The following is a 14397-nucleotide window of genomic DNA, read 5'->3' as shown; positions in this document are numbered from 1 at the left end:
TTTGGTGGCACACAGTGTCCTTTATGAATAATTAGTTCAGAATCTTGAGGAAATCTGCCTGGAATATTGCATCTGATTGATTGCTCTTTGTTTGGCTTCATTTGAGCTCCTGCTCTCTACAATACTGAACCCTTTTTGCTTTTCTTCACTATTTTCTATTTCACGTGAATTCTCTTAAGCTCTTCCTTTACCTTCTGTATTGAAGACATTAATTTATGTGCTGCTGTGTTACTTTCTAGTCTTCATTTCCAAAATATTTGTTAACTTTTATAGACGTATTTATTTTATGTGTATGAGTGCTTTGCCTGCATGTATGTATGTGTAGCATGTATGTGCCTGGTACCCATAGAGGTCAGAAGAGGATGTTAGAACCCCTGGAACTTAAGTTAGAGATGGTTGGGAAAAAAACCTTTAGGTGCTGGAAAGTGAACCTGGAACCTCTCCAAGAGCAACAAGTTCTCTTAGCCACTGAGGCAGCTCTCCAGTCCTTCTTTGTAGATTTTTAAAATCTCACTTTTTGCATGTTTAAATTTAGAGATTTTAGGTGTTCATACCTTAAAAATGGTAGATAATTAGGAATATAAAAAGTGGCTTGGGGCTGGGCGGTGGTGGCGCACGCCTTTAATCCCAGCACTCGGGAGGCAGAGGCAGGCGGATCTCTGGGAGTTCAAGACCGGCCTGGTCTACAAGAGCTAGTTCCAGGACAGGCTCCAAAACCACAGAGAAACCCTGTCTCGAAAAAAAAAAAAAAGTGTCTTGGGATATTATACAAATAAGAGTGAAGTATACACACACATATGCGTGAACACACCTGGCTTGCTCGCTCTCTCTCTCTCTCTCTCTCTCTCTCTCTCTCTCTCTCTCTCTCTCACACACACACACACACACTGAGAGCTTGTGGAAGAGAAACATAGCCATGAATTATTTCTCTGGAGTGGAAACAGTAGAATTATGAACCCATGATCACTTTGCTCCTTGCCCTTTGTAATCCGTCATGTTTTTAAGTTCAAAAGTAGCACCAGTCATTCATTCGCAAGTTTCGACCATTTTGGGGAAAGTATATCCTTGTAAAAATTTAATTTCAGATCTGAAATCTGAAATGTGGGAATACAGAATATATACCCATATGGGTATATTCTGTTCATTTTTAACTCTATGACAGTTCTTTTTGTACTTTCTTTGTTTCTTCTGTGTTTTTCTTCCACTAACAGTGTTAAGCATAATTTCTTTACATAAGTACTACTGCCTAATGAAGGGTGCTTTTAGGAGTTCATTATAAAATAAAAGATTAGATGAAAGTTTCATTTTTCTCTTGATTTCCCTTATAAATTGAAAATTTCACCATTAATACGAAATGAAGACGTATTGTTGAGGTGGTAACTGTTTTTTGTTTGTTTGTTTGATTATTTGCAGGGTTTCGCTGTAGTTTTGGAGCCTATCCTGGAACTAGCTCTTGTAGACCAGGTTGGCCTTGACGCACAGAGATCTGCCTTTCTCTGCCTCCCAAGCGCTGGGATTAAAGGTGTGCGCCACCACAGCCTGGTGAGGTGGTAATTCTTAAACCCAGCTCATGAGTTTTCAGCCCCTCATGGTCTGTGAGCTGCTGGACTTGACACACTTCTGTTTGCTTCCTTCTCTCCCTATTCAAAGTCTCCACTGTCTCAAGAGCCCATGCCCTAAGACTGTTTAAACTCCTGCCTGATCGCTTCCTTCTGTGGCCACTTTGTTCTTGAGAGAATGAATTCTAGGGAAATCAGCTTCATTTTGGGCCGACCTTATGATTAAATTTCTGCAGCTTGAGCTTTTAGGCCCCTCCAGTAGAATTAACCTGTTTATTTATAGGTAAGTAAAGGCAACAAAAAGTCTTATGTAGCCTAGTCAACTAATAGTGAACTAACAATAATTTGAGATCAGTTGTTTTAAGTATGCTTGTTCCTAAACAGTTTTTAATGTCCTGTCTTATAGTGTAGGATTCAAAGCTTTGGATTCATGTTGCTTAGAGGCTCGTATTGTGGTTTCTTACCAACACGTGGAGTTTTTGTTCCAGCTAAGAAACTCCGAGGTTGCTTTGTTACTGATGGGTGTATGGTGTGGATGCATCATCAAGTGTGGCTGAAAATAAGGGTGTTCTTGGGGAACTACTCATTGGATTAAAAAGATACTGCTAGTTACAAGAGATAAGTAAAGCCGCATGTTGTCTCCGCATCTGAATTGGCTTTAAACAACTTGCTGTTTAGCAACCACATGCATGAAGACCGGTTGTTTATAAGGCCGGTGCTCGTTTTTATGGCATGCTAAGAAATATAATTCATACACTTAATTGGGGATCTTAGTTTCTTTTTCCATCCAAATCTTTGACAAAGAAATGTTGAATTATCCAAGAATTTCTAATATTTGTTCATCACTTAAACATTTTTTTAATTCAGTTTTAAAACTCCGCATTTCATCAGAAGGCCTCTCATATGTCAAGTTAAATATTGATTTAGGTCTAAAGTGACACAAGTTGGATTTCATCATTTAAATTAAAGAAAAGCAGCATGATTTTTATAATTAAAGTTTGTTTTTCCTGGCTTTCCCCCTCAGTAAAAATGGCATATTTTTATCTGCAGAGGTCCATAATTGCCAGTAGAGGGCACTGTTGTAACGTCACAGAAATGTATTGATTCCCTAACTCCTTGTCTGCCTTTGCAATTTGCAGTGTTTTTAAAAGCAATATTCTCTGTGTAATTAAAATCAGTTCGCTGTATAATTAGCAGTTGAGCCTTATTCTTTGTGGATGTTTGCTTGTGGATGGTATTATTTTTTTAAGTTTGTGTTCATCTATAGTCAGCGCCTAAACTGTCTCCTATTAAAATATAGAAAGTTGTGTTGCTGTTTATCTTCACTAAGCAATACTGGAGATGGAAATGTATAAAATTTACAGTAGGCTTCATTTAGGATCTGTGAGCTAATTATTCAGCAGGGAACGTTTAAAATTCTTGGTTGCAGCTTTAGAAAAAGCGGAGTTAATGTGCCACGGTCATAATATTAGTGTTCGGGTGCCCTGCACAGTAATAGAGGACAGCTAATTCTGTTCGAGCTCTGCGATGAAAACTGCTGATCAACTTAGCAAATTCGCTAATAATTTCCCTTTCATGGTCCTTAAAACTCATGCGCCTTTGATGCAGTTATCAAACTACTAAAACAGTGATGGGGAAACACGGGTAAAGCTACCTCTCTTGCTTAAAGCAAATAAATGTCATCTGGAGTGACTTGAAATGTGCCTTCGTTGCCTGGCCACTGTCAGGCTGCTGGAGGGCAGTGAGATTAGAGAGAATCCCGGCCTGAATTGTAAATTTCCGGGGCATACTTCATAGCATTATATTTGCCCATCAATCCCCAAACCTCCACAAGTAGTTTAAAAACCAAAGAAAACTTATTTCAAGGCCACATTATAAAGTCTGCTCTGTCTCATTTTTGAAACTGAAACTTTATGACTAATTGATGTTTTGAAATTATTTCTTTTATGATTTAAAATTTATAAAAGAAAATTAGCTGAGAATCAGAAATCTTAATGCTAATCTTTTCATTGGTAGCCATGTAGAATGAAGGAATCAACATTTTCTTGAGAGTTTTATTTAACTTTATGAAGCACTTTAGTTAAAAAGCCAGCAGGCTGTGGACGAAGGGAACTGTGTATCTGGAGACAGGTTCTTAGAAGTGAAAGTTGGGCTGGCATCAGCCCACTCTGCATTGCCGACTCAGGAAGCAGCATGGGCCTTCCACTTTTATTTGGCTGTTTACTTTGATAATAAAAATGCGGTGCTTCCGTTTGAGAGAGCAACGGAACTGTTTAAGGACGCTGTCGTGTGACTGAAGAAAAACACTTGGAAATACCTTTCAGCATTAGTCATTGTACTGTGATTTTAGAGAATTTTAATATATTTCAATTGAAATCTGAAAATTTAAGTGTATATTAAGAAAGGATTCTGCTGTTTGTCCCTAAGTGTCTCTCATATTATAGCTGCCCCCAAAGGAAGGCATTCTAGTTTCTTCCTCCATCGTGTCGGTCCCCTGCTCCTTTGTGTTTCATGGCCTTAAGACAGAGGCTCTACTGGTTCCTTGGTTAAAATACATTAGGTAGATTAGGGAAAAATAACTGTATGCTGTTTATCTGTAGTTACAAAACTGTTGCTTTTCTCATTCGTTATTACCAAAGAGGGAATAAAGCAAATTTTCATTTTGCTGGAGCCTTTGCAGTGAGTACTGTGACTTCTCTATATTGTCTTGTAATGGTTATCGCTGCCTTTTCTCCACGGAGGCCATCACAGGTTTCAGTCTAGGCTATTTGTATTCAGCAAGGTCAAGATAAGTTTTATCTCCACAGATAAGTCAAGTGCATTAGGATCAATAGGTAATAGTAAAATTCACTGGAAATATTATTGCCAATCTCATAATGAATTTTTTAAGCTCTAAGCTTGTCATGTGGAGTATACCTGTACTGTTTCTTATTTATTTGAATGGCAGTAAAGGAGTATCATTGATTTTCAGGTATTTTAAAGAAACAAGAACAGATTAAAATAGCATTTTGGAAACTGTGTTTTGCTTCAGATTTAAACTTTTTCCGATCTAGTCTTAGAGGCTGTTTGTTTTTCTTTTTAAAGAAAATGGCAAAAGAATAAATATTGTAGAAGGTATTTATAAATTAAAAGCATAACTTAAGTTTTCTTGTTAAAATAATCATTTTTGACTTTGTATAGATATATATCTTACCCAGAGGCCCCCTCACAGATTTGGGTTTCCTCGACTGAGGACACAGGTGGGAACAGAGACACCCTATCCTTACAAGGAGCAGTAAGGAGCAGTTTAGGAACTGCTAACCTGAATGTGGCACGGTGAAGACAGAAAGAACTCAGATACATTCGTGAGTTGGTTTTAAACTCAAAGGGACACTTTCCTGATACGTTAAAAAGTGTTGAGTCCGTTTGATTTTCTACGGGTAAGGTGACCATCACCCTACAAGAAATGTGCTCCAATTGGTGTTCTTTCTGGGTAGGAATTCTGCCAAGTGCCTCGTGTGCAGGAGCCACAGAACAGTTGGAGAGCACATACTCTAGAGAAGTTACCTGTGACACTGGGTGATTTTTCTCTTGCAGTGTTATGTAAGAATAACTTCTTTAAACTTTTACAAGCTTGGTATTCAGGGTTTTGCTATGGCTGCATGCGTTTATGTGTATTTCCAAATGTACTCTGTCCCTTTGCGCTCACTTAGAGATCAATTGATGGCTTTTCCTGGCTTTAAGGGAAGTTTTCTTATCTCCGTTGATAATTGAAGTAAGGAGACGGAAACCAACGTTGGTGTTGGTGTTGGTGTTCTTGTTCCTGTGGCAGTTAATGACGTGCCTTTTGCCACATAATTGGACCTCTTTGTATTATTTTCCCCCTCCTCCTCTCTCTCAAAACTTCCTACATTTATTTGGCCATTTAAATAAAAGTTATAGAAATTATTTGGCACCCTTCTATATACTTTAAGCATTTTCTTTAAAAATTCCTATAAAAGATGATTCTTGAGTCTTATGGTTATTAATTCTGATAATATGGGTGCACACAGCATACAGTGTAGCAGTTTGCTTTTCTGGCTAAGGAATGACCGTGTTTCCTCAACACCAAGTAGATTTATTTTATTCCTGGATCCTATATTGTGCTGTGAGAAAGAGAAAACCCGAAGGTAAGTGGCCGAGGTGTGCTGCCAGGGCTGAAGTGGCCCCTGCTCTGGAGCGGGTGTGCGGGTGGGAGGGTGCTGGGCCTCCAGCTGAAGTGTCACATGGAAGAAGTTGGCTGTCTTTGTGCGGCAGACCTAATGCAACATTAAGAAAGTTAGAGCTTTAAAAATAGAACAATGGTCCTTTGAAAATATAGTAGTAAATTTACTCCAAACTCTCCTGTTTCTATTACTCTAAATGAAGAGAGGAGAAACCTTGCTGCCAGCAAAACAGTGTGTTGGGAAAATGGCTGCTCTCTTTGAGAACATTTTACTAAAAGAGGAAAACATTGAAAACTCAGTATTTTCTTGTGGGATTGATTTTACTGATAAAGAATCGTCTCCAAACAGTGTTAGGAAGTTCACACTGCTGAGGGATGTAAGGTTGTGGTTGTGAAATGAAGTTTGTTTCCCCCTCATGCCTAGAGCTTTGCCTTTTCTGTAGAATAAAGGGACATACCTACTGACCAAAAGCAAACATTTTTCACATGTGGTTAATGGCTTGCAGCAGTCTTTATATTTTCTTTTTCTTTGTTCCTAAGTAATTATCAAGTAAAGCTTTGAATAAGAGAAAAATGAGAGCATTGTTTAAGATTAATTTCCTAAAGCCACCTGAAGTGCATTCTAGAAATTAAAGACTAGTAGTTGCCCAAAACAACACCTTTGCTTCATGTTTGCTGACACTTACATTTTAAACTTTTGAGTCTGATTATCTCTAAGTTGAAGTAGAAATTTTTATATAAAGTTACTTGGAGCAAGAAGGTCCAGATGTGGATATTTTAAGTATGTATCTTCTAAACACTTCCTGTTGATTTCATTAGAAGAGCACTTATTTGTTGAAGGAGGAGCTACAGAAACTCTAGGGGAGAGTTTGCTGTTCACAGGATGACAGATGGAGGGATGGTCTTAGAAATTTACATGTGATTGCTGTGTACAGAGTCACGGATGTAAATTATTATATCATGTGTTGTGTATAATCTGTGAATTTGAAAACTGATGCATTGTTTCAAAAGTTGTGAAAGTTCTTTGGTTTAATTATCGTTATCACTGGAAAGATACCGAGATCATTATTTCTTCTGAAATCTTCATTTGTGCCTTAAGTTTTTCCACCTCATAAAAACTATTCTCCCCTCCCCAGATAAGTTGCGCTCTTCTCCCTGCAGAACTCTCTCGTGCTAAGTAGGACAGTGCCAGCTGTCCTTGTATCTTGATCTGCCACCTTTATCCTCAGCCATCTAAATAAAACTGTCACCCTGGCGTGCAGGCCTGTCTTTGGATTTCCGTTCCCACCCTGCTCCCGTTTTTGTCTGCTCACCCTTCCACAGCTGACACTCGGTGTTTGCCGTCACTGCCGTTCTTCGGCTTGTCCAAGTCTTTCTTTGTAGTTTGTCTACTACTGTTACTACACATTTAGTTGAAAGCCTTTTAGAGTACATGAGACAGTAGCCAGTGCCTGAGTCTTTAGAAATAATTAATACTGATTTTATAAGTTTCTGCAAAGATAGTTTGGATGTGAAACTTTGGGACTGATTGTTGGGACTGACGGATGTTGAGGTGTGATATCTAGGGGTATTGCCATTCTTTTTATATTTATATTTGATTGTTTGGAATTATTAATTTGTTAACTTCTCAGTGTTTAAAAAATGAAATCAAATAAGTAGCCACATTTCTTAGCCTAAAATTGTGTGCAAATGTTAAAGAAAATATAGTTATAATTTCTTGCTCAGTTCTTGAAGGCAAAAAGGAAAAAAACCACATACACTTAAATTATTTAGGCACCTGTTTATTTAACTTATAAATACTTGGGCCATGAACAAAACACGATGTCACGAACAGTAGGATTTTCAGTGCTATTCTAATACACTACCGGTCGTCGGGGCTGAGGGGCTGCTGAGTCCTGGGTGAGGACGGGACTTGACCAAGGGCTACAAAGCTGGTTTGAATCAGAAATAGAGAAGAACACTGTCTTTAATCACAAGGCAAACGCTTCCTCTCTTGGCATCTCTTGTGTTATTTTGGGAAGGGCCTGGCTGAGAGACAGCTTGTCTCTGACGGCATTTTGGCTAATGTATCTGTCCCCTTATATGCCAGGGTGTCCTTGTGGTAGACTCATACTGTACTTTCTAATCGTTTTTCACTGCATCTGAGCATGTACTACAGACCACTATGTGCATAATGAGAGGCCACAGGTGCCGTGCATCCGCTCTCCTGCTGCAAGCAATGCTCAGTACTTCAGCAGGCGCGCCTGGCTTCTCGGTCTGGAGAGAGGAAATGGTTTGACCAGGATATTCAGCTGTTAGTGATGGAGATGGAGTTGAGAAAGGTTTCTTGGCTCTTATTCCAGAGGCACTTCAGATACTGAGGCAGGAAAATTGTGACTTCAAGGCCAGCTAGAACCGCTCAATAGCAAGATCCTCTCAAAAATTTTTGTAGTCAATTTTTGAAGTCTTTTAAAACACTAATATAAAATTTCAAATATAAGTACAGATTAAAAGATCTATCAATAATATAAAAGATAAAGACTGTGTAATGTTATTTTACACTTTTAAAAAAGGATCTTTAAGAGCACCCAGTGCAGGAAAAAAACTGTTAAATATCAAGTTCAATGAAAGAATCCAGGCCCAAGTAGTACCTGTGCCTGTGGCAGACTGATGCCTAGTTAGACAGTGGTTGGCTGGGAAAGAATGGTTCCCACAGTCTTCTGTTTTCATCTGAGTATATCCAACTCAGTCTATGTGAAGAGCCACAGTGTAAATAGATGTTCTTCATGTGTTTTTATTATTGTTGTTGTTTAGGAGTTTTTTTTTTGGAAACAGTCTCTCTATGTAGTATTGGTTTCCCTGGAATTCACTGTATTACCACGCTCAAATTCAGAGAGATCTACCTTCCCCAGCTCCTCACCCCTTACTAAGTGCTGGGATCAAAATCATATAACTGTATACCACCATGCTTGGCCCTATATTCTGGCAAAAAGTTTTAAATCCTGTCTACAGTCTAAGCGAGAAGGCCTGGGGCCTGTAGCTTACGGGTCCCCTTCCTTTTGATAGACTAATTAATTTAACTGATTTATCCCTGTAAGATATTTGGATTGTTTCAGATGATTTACAGAAGTTTTTTTTTTATGTGAAAAGCTTAAAAATTATAATCTGTGTAGTTCACCTGACATGGTGATTCGTTCCTTTAATCAGGAGGCAGAGGCAGGCAGGTGTCTGAGTTTGAGACTGACCTGCTCTACATTCTGAGTTCCAGGACAGCCAGGGCTATATAGGAAGATGTCATTTCAACTATAAGTACATAAATGCACGCATGCACACACACACACACACAGTTTCATAAAATGTTTATTGTGTCCATGTTTTGGGAGGGGGTTGAATTTTGTTTTGAGATAAGGCCTTACTAGTATAGTCTACAGGGAGTAATAAAACATTTTTTAAAATTTTGTTTTGCCTTTTGTTTATATGTTTGCTTTAAGAGAACATACCATTGGTATAAAAACATCTTTACCAGTAAGAAAACAACACATTATATAGCTACTGGCTTAGTTGGCGAGTTCAGGCAGAGTTAGAAGTAGTGTCCCATGTTCTTACGTGTTCTGCTTCACATATCTGTTTACTGGCTGATTCTCTGTCCTTTCTTTGGAACAAGGCTGTTCACCTTTCTGCCTTCACTTGACTTGTGGCTTTTTTGTTTTTTGGTTTTTTGAGACAGGGACTGTAACAGCTTTGGTTGTTCTAGAACTCACTCTGTAGACCAAGCTGGCCTCGAACTCAACAGAGGTGTCCACATGCCTCTGCTTCTCAAGTACTGGGATGAGAGATGTGTGCCATCACCGCCTGGCTCACTTGTGGCTTTTTAAGTGTTCTTTGGATCCAGGGCCCTCTTTATAAGTCTAGGTCTTAACCAGTGTGTGTCGTTGAGATAGCAGTGCATGCAGTGGAACACAAACTCAGGCATTTGATGTTTAGTTTTAAAGGCCTTTCTTGTCATAGACTTGGGGTAAATAGTTCTAATACAATGAAGCCCAAGCATTGCAGGCAGCAGTCCTCTGGGCTTGGGATAGGAATGACACGTCTCACTGTAAATGGTGCTTTCATTGCCCATAGTTTTGTTTTCTTGAAGCAAACAGTTTCCTGGTGAATGTGATCACCCATCTCGCCTTTCATGAGAGGAGGTTAGGGTCTGGAGTGAGTCAGTGGATATAAGTAATAAAAGCCACATGGGTACTCTGACCAGTGTCCCTAGAACTCTACAGCAGTGATCCAGTAGCTGGTGACAGGTAGTGACTGTGGGTTTCACCCACCATCCTCACTCTCAAGTTGTGTGTAGGTATTATCTTGTTGTCATTGGTCCTGTAAGAAAAGAGCGATCTTTATACACAGACTCATATTCCCACAGTCACTTCTCAACAAAGTGAGGGTGGTTTCCTATGCCTTAAAGGCCCCAGGACATGCATTTTCCAGTCAGCTTCTATTCTGACTACCCAGGTCATCAGAATCTACTCTTTCCTCCTGTGTGCTGCTTATCTTGTAATTTGACAAATGTTAGTTTTGAAACAAGGATATCCATAAAATGTGTAACATTTAAACTATGTAACTATTAAGATTAGCATACCTCCCTTTCTGCAAATTCATTCATTATATCACTGGTTGAGGAGCGGTGAGATAATGTAGAAATTATTCACTTTACTAAAAACTTCCTTTAAAAGTGAGCTTTATTAATTAATTACTATTATTGACTATTATTTTCCCCACCATTTGACTTAATAGATTTCCATGTCTTCAACAGCTCTCTCTAGTATCCCACATCAACATATCCTAATGCATAATGCTCTCTAAAAAAATCTGTATTCTGTAAAATAGTGTGATCTAATTAAGTTAGCAGAGGCATAAACAATTAGACATTTATCTCCCAGACACACAAAATAACAAGTTTAGACACAAAATTTAGCAGTGAAGTATGAGCTTGAGAAATGGTTTTTCAGAATCAAATAGATACTTAAATGTTTTACAAACAGAAAGGAGAAGACATCTTCGACGTCTGGAGGCCCCTTGATGTCAGCTAGATTAACGACTGTGCATTTACACAGTGAAGAAGCCTTCTAAGGACCCATTTGGTATCATGTTAGCAGATACCATGCTGTAGGAGCCCTGACATGAGTTGTCTCAGCTCTGTCTTCCCTCACTGCACTGTGGTGCTGATCTGACAGATAAAATGTACTTTATAATTCCAGATGCAGGAAAAGTGCAAGAAGGCCCTGAAGAGTTTCCAAAGAACTCTCATCCAGGTTCCTTTGTTGGTTAGTTTCTATGTATATGTGTTATTTTTCTGACTGTGTTTGGAAATACATTGCGGACATGCCACCTTTCTCTGCTACATTTTGCATGTATTTTCTTCAAATGGAGGATTTCTGATACTGAACAGTACCATTGTCAAGTCAGGAAATTGACACTGGGACACCAGTGCCATCTCATCTATTGACTACATTCAAATCGCATCATTGTCCCACTGATGTCCTCTAGAGCAGAAAAAAAAGCTTCCTGGCCCAGTGTTCTGGAGCAATTGTACACTGTGTGTGGTGTGCTTTTGTTTTCTAATAGAAGAAAGAGTTTATGTGGGTCTTATCATTTCAGAGAGTTAGAGTTCATGGCCCTAATGGCAGCTGGCAGGCAGGCATGGAACAGTAGCTGAGAGTTCACATCTGGATCCACAAGCACTAGGCAGACTGTGGTGTGTTTCTAGAGAAGTTACTTGGTTGTCCTTGCCTTGGTAGCCATGATATTTTTTAGAAAATTTCTGACTTGAAGACTGTTTTTTTTTGTTGTTGTTGTTGTTTTTGTTTTGTTTAGTCAGAAATGCTGTGGAAGTGGTGGCATGTTCTCCGTGTCCTACCACAAGCCCCTTGGTGGGAATTTTATTTGGTCATAGTGCCATATTTCTTTTTTTTATCAAGTCGTTTTCCTTTTTGTCATTATTATCCACCTGGTGGAGGGATGTTTAAGAGTATATAAACCTGTTTCTTATGGACCTGTGTGTGCATGTGGTGAGTGGATACACATGTGCCTGTTTATATGACAGGACAGCCTCAGCTGTGCCCCTCAGACACTCTTTTATCTTTTGTGTGAGACAGAGTCTCCCATTGGCCTGAAACTTGCCAAGTAGTCCAAGATAGCTACTAGGGGTTCACCTGTCTTTGCCTCCCATCTTGCCATCATGGGAATTACAGGCACACACACAGTGGTAACATCTGCCTGTTCCCATGGGCTCTGGGATCAAACTCAGGTCCTGATATTTATGAGGCAAACACTTTATCTACTGAGCTATTTCTCCATTCCTCTCACTTGCTGCTATGTCTCCCCACCATGATGGAGTCTTAATCCCTTGAAGCTGTAAACCAAAATAAACTCTTCTGTATGAACCTTCGGTCATGGCGTTTTATCTCAACAACAGAAAAGTAACTAATACAGAAGTTGGTAGTATAGCTGTTGCTGTGAACAATATGATTTTTTTTTTTTTTTGGTGGAATGTGGAAGGCTTTGGAAATTTGGATTAGAAAAGCAGTTGAATGCACTAAGAGCTTAATGGGCCATTCTAGTAGAATCCTGGAAAACAGCAATCGTGAGAATAATGTAGTTTGTGGAGGCCTGGCTCAAGATGTTTCAGAGAGGAATACTGTCAGCAGCTGGCTTAGAGAACATTCAAATGAGTGATATTTTGGCAAAGAATCTAACTGTCTTCTGCCCGTGTCCTAAGAACTTGTCTGAGGCTACATTAAAATAATAATGAACCAATTTCTTTGGTGAAAGAAATTACAAGATAGCAAAGCATTAACTCTGAGTCACGGTTATTACTGATTTCCATATACAGGTCTTCAAGGAAAAAGAGCAAGTGAGACAGAAGGAAATACGAAATGTACTGTAGAAGAGAAAAAGAACACTAGGAAGCTTAATGTTACATTCAAGGGCCCTGCTGTGAGATTGTAAATATTAAGAAAATTGGTGCCATTAAGGAGAGGCCTCCTGCTTTGCACTGGAACAATAACAGAGGTGCCATTCGGGCATGACCATGCCGAGCTAAGCTTCCAACTTGTGGAAGGGACCCTAAGAGGTTTTCTACTTCTAGAAATCACCTACAAACAAAAACCATTACTGATGTGATTCAAAGGGCCAGGGTCTACTCCAAGCTGGCAACCAAACTTGACAGTGTTACCCTCATGGTCCTGACTTGGAGGTACGAAGGATACAGGTATGAGGGTGTCATGGATTATTTGTGTTTTCAGAGAGCTGTTCAGGCAAGGCAATGTGGGTCAAGAGGATCCCCTGTAAAGAGATCCTCAGATGTTATTGTGGGTCTTGCCCCAACAGCACCCAGCCTGTGAAAGTGGAGCCTGGGTTGCAGTAGAGTCCCAAGATATTGGAGATGCCAGAGCCATGAGACTTCTGCCAAGAAGAGCTGCACACAGAGAGTAAACCCAGTCCATGAGAAAGATATTACAGGCAGCAGATCTTTAAGAGCTCAACCACTTACGTACTTGGGAACTCAATCCCACATGCTGAACATAAAGCTACGGAATTTGGAGTTTACACTGCTGGGCTTACTTTGGTCCAGTATGCCCCAATTCCTCCCTTTTGAAATGAAAATGTATATTCTGTGACATTGTATGTTGGAAGTGTATAATTTGCTCTTTGATTTTACAGGGGTTATGGTTAAGAGATTTCCTTGAGTTTCAGAAGAGACTTGGAGCTTTTAGACAGTGTTGAAACTGAGAAGCACTATGGGGACTTTTGAAGTTGAACCAATTTTGCGTTATGATATGACCATGAGCCTATGGGGGCCCTAAAGAGTAGAATATGGTAGTTTGAGTGAGAAATGTCCCCAGTAGGCTCATGATTTAAACACATGGTCCCCAGTTGGTGGTGCTGTTTGAGGACTTGCTTAAGGAAATATGTCACTGGGAGTGAGCTTTGGGAATGTCTCGTCTTTCCCCTCTTCCAGTTTGCTTTGTCTGCTTTGTGTTTATGGCTGAAGTCGTGATCTTTCAGTTTCCTGCTTCTTTTGCCATACCACCTTGCTCTTTATGTTTGTTTAATGATGATGATGTCAATTTATACAACCTGGAGTTATCTGAGAAGAGGGAACCACAATTAAGAAAATGTTTTGATAAATTGGCCATTAGGCAAGCCTGTAGAACATTTTCTTAAGTGATTGATTTGGGAAGACCCAGCCCATTGCTGGTGGGGCCTGTGGTTCTGGGGTTTATAAAAAAGCAGGCCAGAAGGACTCAGTCAGTAAGCAGCACTCCTTCATGGCTTCTGCTTCAGTTCCTGCCTCCATGTTCCATCTTTTAAAAGCTTCTACTGAGACTTCCCTGGATGATGGACTACAAGCTGTAAGGTAAAACAAACCATTCTTCCCCAAGTTGCATTCAATCAAGGTGTAGTATCACTGCAAAGAAGTCTAGCTGAGGAGGTACAATGCCAAAACTAGCATTTCCTTCTCCTTCTTCACTGCCCTGGACAGAAAGTCTGTTCTTACCATTGATCTTAGCAATCCCTAAATTCATTTTCCCCCCTTTAATCAAGAGTCATTTCAGTTAGAGGAAGCCCTTTGCAGCTTCTCTGCATATCTGACTCTCCAGGATCCCCATTCTTTTCTGTGGG

At 39.6% G+C, this 14397-nt stretch overlaps 1 protein-coding gene across 2 annotated transcripts in view; it reads left to right on the top strand.

Moving 5' to 3' along the window:
• The window catches only part of Taf3 (TATA-box binding protein associated factor 3), a 148124-nt gene that overhangs the window by 35498 nt on the left and 98229 nt on the right, over nt 1–14397 (top strand). The window contains exon 1 of one of the 2 annotated variants that reach the window (XM_057788054.1): nt 14076–14131. The exons of the other annotated variant lie outside the window; for it this stretch is intronic. The gene's annotated coding sequence lies outside the window, so the exon portion shown is untranslated. Of the gene's footprint in view, nt 1–14075; nt 14132–14397 lie in introns of those variants that run through there. 2 annotated transcript variants of the gene reach the window in all.

Source organism: Chionomys nivalis, chromosome 13 (assembly GCF_950005125.1).
Source record: "Chionomys nivalis chromosome 13, mChiNiv1.1, whole genome shotgun sequence".
Taxonomy (NCBI): domain Eukaryota; kingdom Metazoa; phylum Chordata; class Mammalia; order Rodentia; family Cricetidae; genus Chionomys; species Chionomys nivalis.
Note: the sequence above shows the minus strand (reverse complement) of the source record. Positions and strands in the feature narration are given on the sequence as shown.